Source organism: Bos taurus, chromosome 19, assembly GCF_002263795.3.
Source record: "Bos taurus isolate L1 Dominette 01449 registration number 42190680 breed Hereford chromosome 19, ARS-UCD2.0, whole genome shotgun sequence".
NCBI lineage: Eukaryota > Metazoa > Chordata > Mammalia > Artiodactyla > Bovidae > Bos > Bos taurus.
Genome location: NC_037346.1, coordinates 31295465 through 31309494, shown reverse-complemented (window position 1 = coordinate 31309494; position 14030 = coordinate 31295465). Strand labels below are relative to the sequence as shown.

Here is a 14030-nt window from a genome sequence, read left to right as displayed (position 1 = left end):
CGCTACTGTGTGGAAACCTAGATGAAGCACAACAAACACACCTTTTTCTGCCTCCAGGTATTCTTTTTTCAATTGATAGAATTAAGTAGGTTCCCCCACCCATTCCCTTTGGTCTCTCCCAAACAAGCAAACGTGACAGAGATTGATCAACAGCAAAGACAGAGAAAGCATTGAATCCTGGTGACAAATGCAAATGCCACCACTGAGATCTGGCCACTAGTATGATGTACCCCCCCCCCAGAAAGTGGGGAGCTGAAACCAGAGGTTAACACTTCCGGGAAAAGAACCTAGATGCTGGCTGGAGCGTCCCAACCTGTTAGCAATCCCAGTCTCAGCATCAGAGGAAAATGCAAATCTTCCTGGAGCCAAGCACAAAGAGGCATACTCAAAAAAAAAAAAATCAAAATATAAACTAACCCACAGAAAAGAAAGAAAAAGAATACAAAGCAATTAAAAAAAAAAAAAGAACAGACATAATACAAAAAAATTAAATGGCAGGCTTAAGCCTTAACATATTCATAATCATATTAAATGCAAATAGCCTAATAAATATGCCGATTAAGATACAGAGTGCCAAGAGTGGACTGAAAGAAATCATGTGGGCCACAAGAATCTCACTTCAAATATGATATGGGTAGGCTGAAGGTAAAAGGACAGGAAAAGATATCATGCAAGCATTGATCAAAAGAACGCAGAAGTGGCAGTATTAATAGCAGATAAAGTAGAGTCAGAATAAAGAAAATGACCAGAAATACAGAGGAGAATATAGTGATAAAAGCATCAATCCACAAGAAGACACAGCATCTTGAATGTGTACGCACCAAACTACAAAGCCGCAAAACACGGGAAGGAAAGTACAAATGCAGAGATGTCAGTATTTCTTCTCTCAACAACTGACAGACCAGCTAGAAAAAAAAAAAAATCAGCAAGAGTATATATGAACAGAATTCCAGGGGCTTCCCTGGTAGCTCAGTCAGTCAAGAATCTGTCTGTAGTGCAGGAGACCCAGGTTCGATCCCTGGGTCAGGAAGATCCCCTGGAGAAGGAGATGGCAAACCACCCCGGTATGGGCTTCCCTGATACCTCAGTTGGTAAAGAATCCGCCTGGAATGCAGGAGACCCTGGTTTGATTCCTGGGTCTGGAAGATCTGCTAGAGAAGGGATAGGCTACCCACTCCAGTATTCTTGGGCTTCTCTTGTGGCTCCTGCCTGCAATGCAGGAGACCTGGGTTCAATCCCTGGGTTGGAGAGGAGGGAAAGGCTACCCACTCCAGTATTCTGGCCTGGAGAATTCCATGGACTGTATAGTCCACAGGGTCACAAAGAGTCAGACACGACTGAGCGACTTTCACTTTTCTTTTACTCCAGTATACTTGCCTGGAAAATCCCATGGACAGAGGAGTCTGGCAGGCTACAGTCCATAGGTCACAAGAGTCGGACACAACTTAGAGACTAAACCACAACCGCCACAAAAGAATTTGACATTTATAGAAGAACACTCCAACCAACATCAGCAGAATATTCTTTTCCAGTACATAGACCAAGATACACAACATCTGGGTTCATAACATTATGAGCCTGAAAGAACTGAAATCATATACAGTATATTCTCCTATCACTAACAGAAGGATAAGAAGAAAATGTCCAAACACTCAGACACTAAACAGAATGCTTCTAAATAATTCCTGGAACAGAGAAAGTCTCAAAGGAAAAAAACTAACGAACTGAATAAAAATGAAAATGTAATGTATCAAAATGGCAGACACAGCCAAAGCAGTGCTGGGAGGAAATTTTATAGCACTAAAATCATACATCAGAAAAGAGAAACATTTTCAAATGAGTAACCTCTAGTGCAACAACTTATAAAAAAAAAAAAAAAAAGACCAAAAATAAGCCCAGAGCAAGCAGAAGGAATGAAATCATAAAGGGCAGAAATAAAGAAGTCTAAAACAAAATAGTAACAGAGAAAACCAAGAAACAAAGAGCTGGTTCTTTGAGAATACAGTTGAAAAAACCTCTAGCACAACTGAAAATAGGAAGAAAGAGAAGACAGAATAGGAATGAAACAGGAAATGTCACTACAAAATCCTGTAGGTTTCAAAAGGTTGTCTTTGAACAATTAACCACATACATGTAAATTTGACAAGTTACATGAAATGGACTAATGGACTTAATAACAAATTACAATACACTCAATATGAAAGAAATAATCTAAATAGCCCTGTGACTATTAAGAAATTGAACCTGTACTATTAAAAACCTTGGAAAAAAATTCAGATCCAGAGATTTCAAAAGAGAACTTTACCAAATATTTAAAGAAGAATTAGCACCGATTCTACATAATCTCTTCCAGAATACAGAAGAGGAGGAAACACTTCCCAATTGATTTTATGAAGCTAGTATTCCTTTGATACCAAAACCAGACAAAAAACAGTAAAAAACAAAACAAAACAAAAAACAGCTAACTATAAACCAATATTCCTCAGGATATAGATGCCTTGATCCAAGTTTGTACTCAACACTCATTCAATATAGTGCTAGAAGTTTTACTTAGGGCAATAAAGGAAATAAAAAAACATATAGATACAAAAGGAACATATTAAAATGTCCCTATTTGCAGATGACATGTTTGTTTATGTAGAAAATACCAAGGAATCTACCAAGAAAAAAAAAAATTCCTAGAGCCAATGAATTCAGCAAGGTTACAGAACATAAAGTAAACAAACAAAAATAAATTTTATTTCTATATACTAGCAGTGAATATATATTAGGATTAAAAATAAAATACTATTAAGAACTGCTTTGAAAAATAAAATACTTAGGAATAAATTTATAAATACATAGGCACAGAAAGTACATGTTAAAAACTATAAAATACTTATGAAAGAAGTAAAAAATCTACATCAAGGGAGAAATACTGTGTTTGTGGACTGGAACACTCAACATAATAAAGATATCAATATTCAAAAAATTAGTTATGATTAAATACAATCCCAATCAAAATTCTGAAAGGATTTGTTATAGATACAAACAATCTAAAATCAACACGAAACTGCAAAGGGAACAGAATATACAAAACAATTTTTAGAAAGAATAAATTTGCAGTACTCATTCAATTTTAAGACCTACTGCCGGGAGCCAGCGTGAGGAACTCCGCCCATGGCAAAGGTCAGGAGGAAGGAAGCTCGGCATATGCAAAGGGGGGATCGAGCCTCAGGAGTCCCCCTGGAAATTCTCGAGCATCTACCCCCAAAACCAGAGTCTGCCTACTTTACTGCTTGTGCTCTCACCTACACCTCTGACTTTACAGGGGGCTGTCCCCCACCACCTCTCTCTGAAAAAGAGTTAACTTACAGCTCCAGTTAATAAAGTTCCTGGGCGTGACAAGAGTGTTTCAACCTACAAACTCCTTTGGAAGTTCTCTAGCCTGCCCTTCAGGTTCTTCTGGCCACATGTGATTGTTCACAGCCTCCCAACTGTGAGAGGCATGAGATGTTCTAAGCTGTCTAAATACAGATTCCTTTGAGCAGTTAAAAGATTGATTAGAAATTGTATTGGTGAAGGGTTTTTCACTTGTTGGGCCAATGTTTGCTGCTAAGTTTCCATATCCCTTACCTACTGTGTCCCTGGGAGTGTATTGATTAATATAATTGGTGTATAGGAATGTAAGTAGTAGCTTTAATGTTTGTAACCTTGGACCCTTGAGTTAATTCTTTTCTTGTTACAGCCCACCACACCTTGGCCCTATAGGAATGCAACTTTAATGCTTTCAGAGGGTGGTGCCTGACTTTAGAATAATCACCTTTAGAGAAAAATAAATTTTCTGAAGAAAGGGTCATACAATGTTAACAGGCCTCTTGGCCAGAAGATGATGTAAATCACCTAAACTTTTGCATATGATAAGTTTGCAGGAAGAAAGCCTGGCTTACTGCTGACTCTACCCCTTCCCCCATTATACTCTATGCACAACTTAAGGTATAAAAACTTTGGAAAATAAAGTGTGGGCCTTGTTCACCGAAACTTGGTCTCCCCATGTCGTTCTTTCTCTCACCTTCTGGCTGAATTCCCATCTGGAGAATGGAGGCTCGTCAAGCCTACTAATTATGCCTGGGCTTCTGAGATCTGACTGGGGAGGCCTTAGTGTCTCCTCTCCTTCGGGAGAACAGGAGGACGCCTGCGGCCTACGTAGGTGATGTAAATTCCTTGCCTTGGAATTTTATTAGCTTTCCATGTAAACCAAGTTATTCAGCCTCTTTTCTCCACTGAATTTTCCTGCTGAGCTATCCTTATTCTATTACTCTTTATATCTCTAATTAATATTTAATTAAAGCTATTGTATCCAGTTCGCCGATGCCGTCCCCGCTTCGAATTCCCTGGATCCACCGGGGCTGGACCCCAGCAACCTACTATAAAACTAAGTAATCAAAAGAATCTGGTAGTGAAAGGACAGAAAAACAGATCAATGGGACAGAATAAGGAAAATTGACCTAGATAGATATAAGCAATTGACTTCTGACAAAGATATAAAGAGGAAGAAGAGTCCTTTTAACAAACTATACTGGTACAATTCGACATTCACATCAAAAAATATGAACTTTGTCCCATATATCATATCATATATAAAAATTCATAAAGGTTCACAGACCTAATACAAAACAAGAGACTATAAAACTTTTGAAGAAAACATGAGAAAATATCTTTGACCTTGGGGTTAGGCAATGAGTTCTTGGAAATATCAAAAGCATGATCCATAAAATTAAAAAAAGGATACATTAGACTTCATTTAAATTAAAAGCTTCTGCTCTGTCAAAGGCAGGTCTAAAAAATGAAAAGGAAATCCACTGAAACAAGAAATATTAAAATATTTGTAGTTCACATAAAAGAACTGTATCCAGAATATATGCAGAGCTCTTAAATTTAACAGTAAAAAACATCCTGTTACAAAATGGGCAACAATACCCAAACAGAAACTTTTTAAAATTTATTTTTTTAGTTGAAGGATAATTGTGTTACAGAATTTTTGAATGGAAATTTTATCAAAGAAGAGGAATAAATGGCAAATAAGCAAGGGGAAAACTGTTCAACATCAGTATCCACTAGGAAAATACAAATTAATACCCAAATGAGATAATACAATATAACAAAATAACAACAAAAAATGCAAAACCCTGACTATATCAAGTTCTGGAGAAGATGTGGACCAACTGGAATCCTTACACACAGCTGAGAGTGGGGCAAGGGAAGACGGAACAGTCACTGGGGAAAAAAGCTTGGTAGTTTTATGAACTTGAACATACACTTGCCACATGACCTAGCAATCCCACTCTATAGAAATGAAATTTATGTTCCCCCCTAAAAAACCCTCATAAATGTTCATAGACACTTCATGTATAACAAGCAAACATCCTAAATGTCCTTCATCAGGTGAGTGGATTAATAGCAGAATACACTCAATAATTTGTAAAACACTCAGTCAATCCTAAAGGAAACCAACCTAGAATATCATTGGAAGGACTGATGATGAAGCTCCAATACTTTGGTCACCTGATGTGAAGAGACTCAAAGGAAAAGGCCCCAGTGCTGGGAAAAGTAAGTGAGTCACTCAGTCGTGTCCAACTCTTTGCGACCCCATGGACAATACAGTCCATGGAATTCTCCAGGCCCAGAATACTGGAGTGGGTAGCCTTTCCCTTCTCCAGGGGATCTGCCCAACCCAGGGATGAAACCCAGGTCTCCCACATTGCAGGTGGATTCTTTACCAGCTGAGCCACAAGGGAAGCCCAAGAATACTGGAGTGGGTAGCCTATTGCTTCTCCAGTGGATCTTCCCAACCCAGAAACTGAACCAGGGTCTCTTGCATTGCAGGCGGATTCTTCACCAACTGAGACATGAGGGAAGCTGAGTGGGAAAGGTTGACGGCAAAAGGAGAAGGCGGCAGCAAAGGATGAGATGGTTAGATAGCATCACCAACTCAATGGACATGAATTCGAGCAAACTCCAGGAGATAGTGAAGGATAAGGAAGCCTGGTGTCCTGCAGTTTACAGTTTTGCAAAGAGTCAGATACAACTTAGCAATTGATCAACAACAAACACTCAACAATAAGTAGGAAGGATCTACTGATACAAGTGACCATAGGGTGGTGTTTAAAGACATAATGCTCAGTGAAAAAGGCCACATGCCCTTATCTGGTACCCAAATGAAACATCTTTTAACAGAACAATGCCTATTACAATAATATTTTAGTAAGCATTGTTCTGCTAAAATATTTTCTAATATTTTCTACTGTGCTCACTATATTAATTTCACTATCACTAATGGATTCAGTTCAGTTCACTTGCTCAGTCGTGTCTGATTCTTTGCAATCCCATGGACTGCAGCACGCCAGGCCTCCCTGTCCATCACAAACTCCCAGAGTTCACTCAAACTCATGTCCATTGAGTCAGTGATGCCATCCAACCATCTCAACCTCTGTTGTCCCCTTCTCCTCCTGCCTTCAATCTTTCCCAGCATCAGGATCTTTTCAAATGAGTCGGTTCTTTGCATCTGGTGGCCAAAGTATTGGAGTTTCAGCTTCAGCATCAGTCCTTCCAATGAATGCTCAGGACTGATTTCCTTTAGGATGGACTGGTTGGATTTCCTTGCTGTCCAAGAGACTCTCAAGAGTCTTCTCCAACACAACACTTCAAAAGCATCAATTCTTCAATGCTCACCTTTCTTTATAGTCCAACTCTCACATCCATACATGACTACTGGAAAAATCATATCTTTGAATAGATGGACCTTTGTTGGCAAAGTAATGTCTCTGGTTTTTAATAAGCTGTCTAAGTTGGTTGTAACTTTTCTTCCAAGGAGCAAGCATCTTTTAATATCATGGCTGCAGTCACCATCTGCAGTGATTTTGGAGCCCCAGAAATAAAGTCTGTCACTGTTTCCAGGAAGTGATGGGACCAGATGCCATGATCTTCGTTTTCTGAATGTTGAGCTTTAAGCCAACTTTTTCACTCTCCTCTTTACTTTCATCAAAAGCTTTTTAGTTCCTCTTCACTTTCTGCCATAAGGGTGGTGCCATCTGAATATCTGAGGTTACTGATATTTCTCCCGGCAATCTTGATTCCAGCTTGTGCTTGATCCAGTTCAGCATTTCTTATGATGCACTCTGCATGTAAGTTAAATAAGCAGGGTGACAATATACAGCCTTGATATACTCCTTTCCCGATTTGGAACCAGTCTGTTGTTCCATGTCCAGCTCTAACTGTTGCTTCCTGAGATGCATATAGAGTTCTCAGGAAGCAAGTCAGGTGGTCTGGTATTCCCATCTCTTGAAGAATTTTCCACAATTCTTGTCATCTACACAGTCAAAGGCCTTCCCTGCTGGCTCAGAGGTTAAAGCGTCTGCCTCCAATGCAGGAGACCTGGGTTTGATCCCTGGATTGGGAAGATCCCCTGGAGAAGGAAATGGTAACCCACTCCAGTATTCTTGCCTGGAGAATCCCATGGACAGAGGAGCCTGGCAGGCTAGTCCATAGGGTCCCAAAGAGTTGGACACGACTGAGTGACCTCACTTCACTTCTTCACACAAAGGCTTTGGCATAGTCAATAAAGCAGAAGTAGATGTTTTTGTGGAACTCTCTTGCTTTTTCGATGATCCAGCAGATGTTGGCAATTTGATCTCTGGTTCCTCTGCCTTTTCTAAATCCAGCTTGAACATCTGGAAGTTCACGGTTCATGTATTGTTGAAGCCTGGCTCAGAGAATTTTGAGCATTACTTTGCTAGCATGTGAGATGAGTGCAATTATGCGGTAGTTTGAGCATTCTTTGGCATTGCCTTTCTTAGGCATTGGAATGAAAACTGACCTTTTCTAGTTCTGTGGCCACTGCTGAGTTTTCCAAATTTGCTGGCATATTGAGTACAGCACTTTCACAGCATCATCTTTCAGGATTTGAAATAGCTCAACTGGAATTCCATTACCTCCACTAGCTTTGTCCGTAGTGATGCTTCCTAAGGCCCACTTGACTTCACATTCCAGGATGTCTGGCTCTAGGTGAGTGATCACACCACTGTGATTATCTGGATTATGAAGATCTTTTTTGTATAGTTCTGTGTATTCTTGCCACCTCTTCTTAATATCTTCTGCTTCTGTTAGGTCCATACCATTTCTGTCATACCAACTACGGGTTGGGACTCTGCATTTTTAAAATGCTGTCCTAGAGAAACCCCTAGGCATTTATCAGGAGACATTTTCAAAACATTCAGCAGATTTTTCTCTTTTTTGGTTAAACAAAAAATTAGGGAGAAAAAGGTCATCAAGAAGAGAATTTTAAAAGTGGCATATATTTGCATAATGTTATACCATATGTTCTTTTTCCATGGGGATGGTCTTGATCCCTGTCTCCTCCTGTACAATGTCACGAACCTCAGTCCATAGTTCATCAGGCACTCTATCTATCAGATCTAGTCCCTTAAATCTATTTCTCACTTCTACTGTATAATCATAAGGGATTTGATTTAGGTCATACCTGACTGGTCTAGTGGTTTTCCCTACCTTCTTCAATTTCATTCTGAATTTGGCGATAAGGAGTTCATGATCTGAGCCACAGTCAGCTCCCGGTCTTGTTTTTGTTGACTATATAGAGCTTCTCTATCTTTGGCTTCAAAGAATATAATCAATCTGATTTTGGTGTTGACCATCTGGTGATGCTCATGTGTTGAGTCTTCTCTTGTGTTGTTGGAAGAGGGTGTTTGCTATGACCAGTGCATTTTCTTGGCAAAACTCTATTAGTCTTTGCCCTGCTTCATTCCATATTCCAAGGCCAAATTTGCCTGTTACTCCAGGTGTTTCTTGACTTCCTACTTTTGCATTCCAGTCCCCTATAATGAAAAGGACATCTTTCTTGGGTGTTAGTTCTAAAAGGTCTTTTAGGTCTTCATAGAACCGTTCAGCTTCTTCAGCATTACTGGTTGGGGCATAGACTTGGATTACTGTGATATTTAATGGTTTGCCTTGGAAACGAACAGAGATCATTCTGTCGTTTTTGAGATTACATCCAAGTACTGCATTTCGAACTCTTTTGTTGACCATGATGGCTACTCCATTTCTTCTGAGAGATTCCTGCCCGCAGTGGTAGATACAATGGTCATCTGAGTTAAATTCACCCATTCCAGTCCATTTTAGTTCGCTGATTCCTAGAATGTCTATGTTCACTCTTGCCATCTCTTGTTTGACCGCTTCCAATTTGTCTTGATTCATGGACCTGACATTTCAGGTTCCTATGCAATATTGCTCTTTATAGCATCACACCATGGAAAAGAAATGCAAAAAAGCAAAATGGCTATCTGGGGAGGCCTTACAAATAGCTGTGAAAAGAAGAGAAGTGAAAAGCAAAGGAGAAAAGGAAAGATATAAGCATCTGAATGCAGAGTTCCAAAGAAAAGCAAGAAGAGACAAGAAAGCCTTCCTCAGCGATCAATGCAAAGAAATAGAGGAAAACAACAGAATGGGAAAGACTAGAGATCCTTTCAAGAAAATTAGAGATACCAAGGGAACACTTCATGCAAAGATGGGCTCGACAAAGGACAGAAATGGTATGGACCTAACAGAAGCAGAAGATATTAAGAAGAGGTGGCAAGAATACACAGAACTATACAAATAAGATCTTCATAATCCAGATAATCACAGTGGTGTGATCACTCACCTAGAGCCAGACATCCTGGAATGTGAAGTCAAGTGGGCCTTAGGAAGCATCACTACGAACAAAGCTAGTGGAGGTAATGGAATTCCAGTTGAGCTATTTCAAATCCTGAAAGATGATGCTGTGAAAGTGCTGAACTCAATATGCCAGCAAATTTGGAAAACTCAGCAGTGGCCACAGGACTGGAAAACGTCAGTTTTCATTCCAATCCTAAAGAAAGGCAATGCCAAAGAATGCTCAGACTACCTCACCATTGCACTCATCTCACACGCTAGTCAAGTAATGCTCAAAATTCTCTGAGGCAGGCTTCAGCAATACGTGAACCATGAACTTTCAGATGTTCAAGCTGGTTTTAGAAAAGGCAGAGGAACCAGAGACAAAACTGCCAACATCCGCTGGATCATGGAAAAAGCAAGAGAGTTCCAGAAAAGCATCTATTTCTGCTTTATTGACTATGCTAAAGCCTTTGACTGTGTGGATCACAGTAAACTGTGGAAAATTCTGAAAGAGATGGGAATACCAGACCACCTGACCTGCCTCTTGAGAAACCTATATGCAGGTCAGGAAGCAACAGTAAGAACTGGACATGGAACAACAGACTGGTTCCAAATAGGAAAAGGAGTACATCAAGGCTGTATATTGTCACCCTGCTTATTTAACTTATATGCAGAGTACATCATGAGAAACGCTGGACTGGAAGAAACACAAGCTGGAATCAAGATTGCTGGGAGAAATATCAATAACCTCAGATATGCAGATGACACCACCCTTATGGCAGAAAGTGAAGAGGAACTAAAAAGCCTCTTGATGAAGGTGAAAGAGGAGAGTGAAAAAGTTGGCTTAAAACTCAACATTCAGAAAACTGATGCCAAGATCATGGCATCTGGTCCCATCACTTCATGGGAAATAGATGGGGAACAGTGGAAACAGTGTCAGACTTTATTTTTTGGGGCTCCAAAATCACTGCAGATGGTGACTGCAGCCATGAAATTAAAAGATGCTTACTCCTTGGAAGAAAAGTTATGACCAACCTAGATAGCATATTCAAAAGCAGAGACATTACTTTGCCAACAAAGGTCTGTCTAGTCAAGGCTATGGTCATGTATGGATGTGAGAGTTGGACTGTGAAGAAAGCTGAGTGCTGAAGAATTGATGCTTTTGAAGTGTGGTGTTGGAGAAGACTCTTGAGAGTCCCTTAGACTGCAAGGAGATCCAACCAGTCCATTCTGAAGGAGATCAGCCCTGGGATTTCTTTGGAAGGAATGATGCTAAGGCTGAAAGTCCAGTACTTTGGCCACCTCATGTGAAGAGTTGACTCATTGGAGAAGACTCTGATGCTGGGAGGGATTGGGGACAGGAGGAGAAGGGAACGACAGAGGATGAGATGGCTGGATGGCATCACTGACTCGATGGACATGAGTCTGAGTGAACTCCGGGAGTTGGTGATGGACAGGGAGGCCTGGCGTGCTGCGATTCATGGGGTGGCAGAGTCAGACACAACTGAGCGACTGAACTGAACTGAACTGAAACCATATGTTAATACATTAACAAAAATAGTTAAATAAAATTTACCCAAAACAACATTGATGAATCTAGTAAGTACTGTGACTGGGGAAAAACAAAAGACTACTTTGATCTTTGATATGATTTTCATAAGGCTCAAAGCTAAAAATTACTAAATGACATATTGTTATAGGATGAATACACATGTAATAAAATGAAAATGCATTTCAAATGGTGGTTATCTCTAGAAAAGGAAGACAGGTGGGATTTGAAAAGGATAAACAGGTAGCTCCAACATAATTGTTAGTGTTCTGGTTCTGAATTTGTATAGTACATTCATAGCTTTAACATGTTTCAGAATATGCATATGAAAATACTGGTAATCTATGTATTAAACAAAAGATAATATAAAAAATAAGCCCCAAGTATTAAGCATAAACTTGCATAAATGGTTCCTTGCATAAATGATTTATATACATATACATATATAGGTATACACACACATATATTTAAGGCAGAATATAGGGAATCTAATGAATATTGTTTGTTTATTTTTAGTCTTCTGGGATTATAGGACTCATTTATGCAAGTTTATATAGACACACTGGAGAAGGGAATGGCAACCCACTCTGGCATTCTTGCCTGGAGAATCCCATGGATAGAGGAGCCTGGCAGGCTACAGTCCATGGGGTCACAAAGAGTCGGACATGACAGAGTGACTTTCACTTCACTTCACTTCGTATATACATATGTTTTATATGTAATAAATATATAATAAATGCAATATATATAAACTGTTACATTATAAACATTTTCTTTAAAGATATTACTACTTTTTCTTTAAGAGTAAGAGTTGAGTTTTAGGGCTTCTTGATTGCTAGCTAATTACTCACAGTTCAACTGCACATAAAATAATCAAAACAATGTAACTACATAATTGATGAGGCGGCAACAAACTCCCTTAAAAGAAAAGGATCTTGTGCTGGAGACAAATTTTGCTCTTAAAGTGTGGGGTCATACACTTATTTGGAAATCAAAAGGATTTAAGAAACTCCTAGAATCTTTTGCTGACCTGGGAAGACTGATCAATACTGAATTGGCTGGAGGTTGCATAGGCCGACTGTCCACTTGCTGGAGACTTCTTCCATTACATACGAACCACTTCAACAGAGCACTCAAGACTGACCCAAGCAAGGCGGTGGGCGAAAAGGTGATGCTAATTTTAGGAAGCCTGGTGATTTGGGTCTCATCTTTGTCAATGAAAGAGCGTTGTTCACTACTAAGACAATGAACACTACTGCTTTCAGAGCGTGAGTCACTCTACAGTGATAGGCACTGTGTAGGTGACACCTGTGTACAAGTCATGTACTTTTATTTTTTACACCAAGAGACTAATGCAAAACAGAGCCTTGGGCAAACGGATCTAAAAATGGTGCACTGTTCTCCTTAGGGGCTTAGGAGAATAATCCACCACCATGCACAAAAATCCTGACTGTCGCCAGTGTCATATTGAGCTTGTCAGGTCACAGAATGTGCTCCATGAAAAAATAAATAGTTATTAGACAGTCCAAAGAAAAGGGCTCTGTGGAAAAAATGCTAGGAAACACTGAAGGTTATATTATCCATTAACAGAGTCTTATTAAAGTATTAAAGGCTCTGAGACATCCTGTAGGAAATCAAATGGCTTAGCCAACTCGTCATTTCCCAAATCTATAAAAATATAGTTCACATAACACCAGTTTGCAACCACATCCTGAGTGCGGAGTATGACAGTGAAGGAAACATTCACTACGGACATGCTGGAGATCCTACCTGACATGCTGCCTTTGGAGTTCCAGCCTCCTCACAGAAAGACATTTAGTGGCTAGAGAGCCAAGCAATGATTCTCAGCTGTCATTACAGAAGTCACAGAGCAAGCTGCCTTTAAGCAGAGATAGTCTCATTACAGAGTTTCCCTGGTGGCTCAGTGGAAAAGATTCCCTGGAGGAGGAAATGGCAACCCATTCTTGCCTGCAAAACCCCATGAGCAGAGGAGCCTGGCGGGCTACAGTCCACGGGTCACAAGGAGTCGGTCACCATTGAGCACATGTGCACTGGGCTATGTGGGTCCCTACCAGTCCAGTCCCTGAACCTGTGGTGATTCAGAAGCAGGAGAATAGTGTTCGGACTACAGGAGCCTGAAAACAGGTGAGTGGAGGTATGGACTCGTGACTGGTTGTTTGCCTATCAAAGATGTGCTTGCAGGCAAACTGTCTGTGCTCTCCAGGAATCAGCCAGGCCTGGGAGGGGCAGCCTCTCCTGAGACAATGAGACTTCAAATGCCCAATCATGAAGTATACAGAAAATATAGTGAATACGGTCAATCACTTTTTTTTTTAAAGGCAGAAGATGTTATTGTCTCCAATTTTTTTTAATTAAGTCAACTCTAAATTAAGTCATCATCTTAATGGCTCAGATGGTAAAGAATCCGCCTACAATGCAGAAGACCTGGGTTCAGTCCCTAGGTCAGGAAGATCCCCTGGAGAAGGGAATGGCTATCCACTCCAGTATTCTTGCCTGGAAAACCCAATGGACAGAGGAGCCTGGTGGGCTGCAGTCCACAGGGTCGCAAAGAGTCAGATACGACTTAGTGACTAACAGCACTAATACGCCAAAGCATAGTCCTGGACCCACAGTTATCAGCACTGCTCCTGCTAGCATTCAGCCGGTGTTCTTGGAGAACTGTTGCATCTGTAGATGTATTCTTGATGCATCTGCAGAGGGAGAGGTACTCCATGTCCACTTCCTCCTGCCACCATCTTGACTCCCTCCTCCTGAAGAGCTTCTTAAAGCAGAT

The 14030-nt window shown here is 40.2% G+C and overlaps 1 protein-coding gene across 3 annotated transcripts in view; it reads right to left on the bottom strand.

Annotated features, from left to right (window-relative positions):
* ARHGAP44 (Rho GTPase activating protein 44) overlaps positions 1–14030 on the bottom strand; it is a 161667-nt gene that overhangs the window by 52588 nt on the left and 95049 nt on the right. The window lies entirely within an intron of this gene.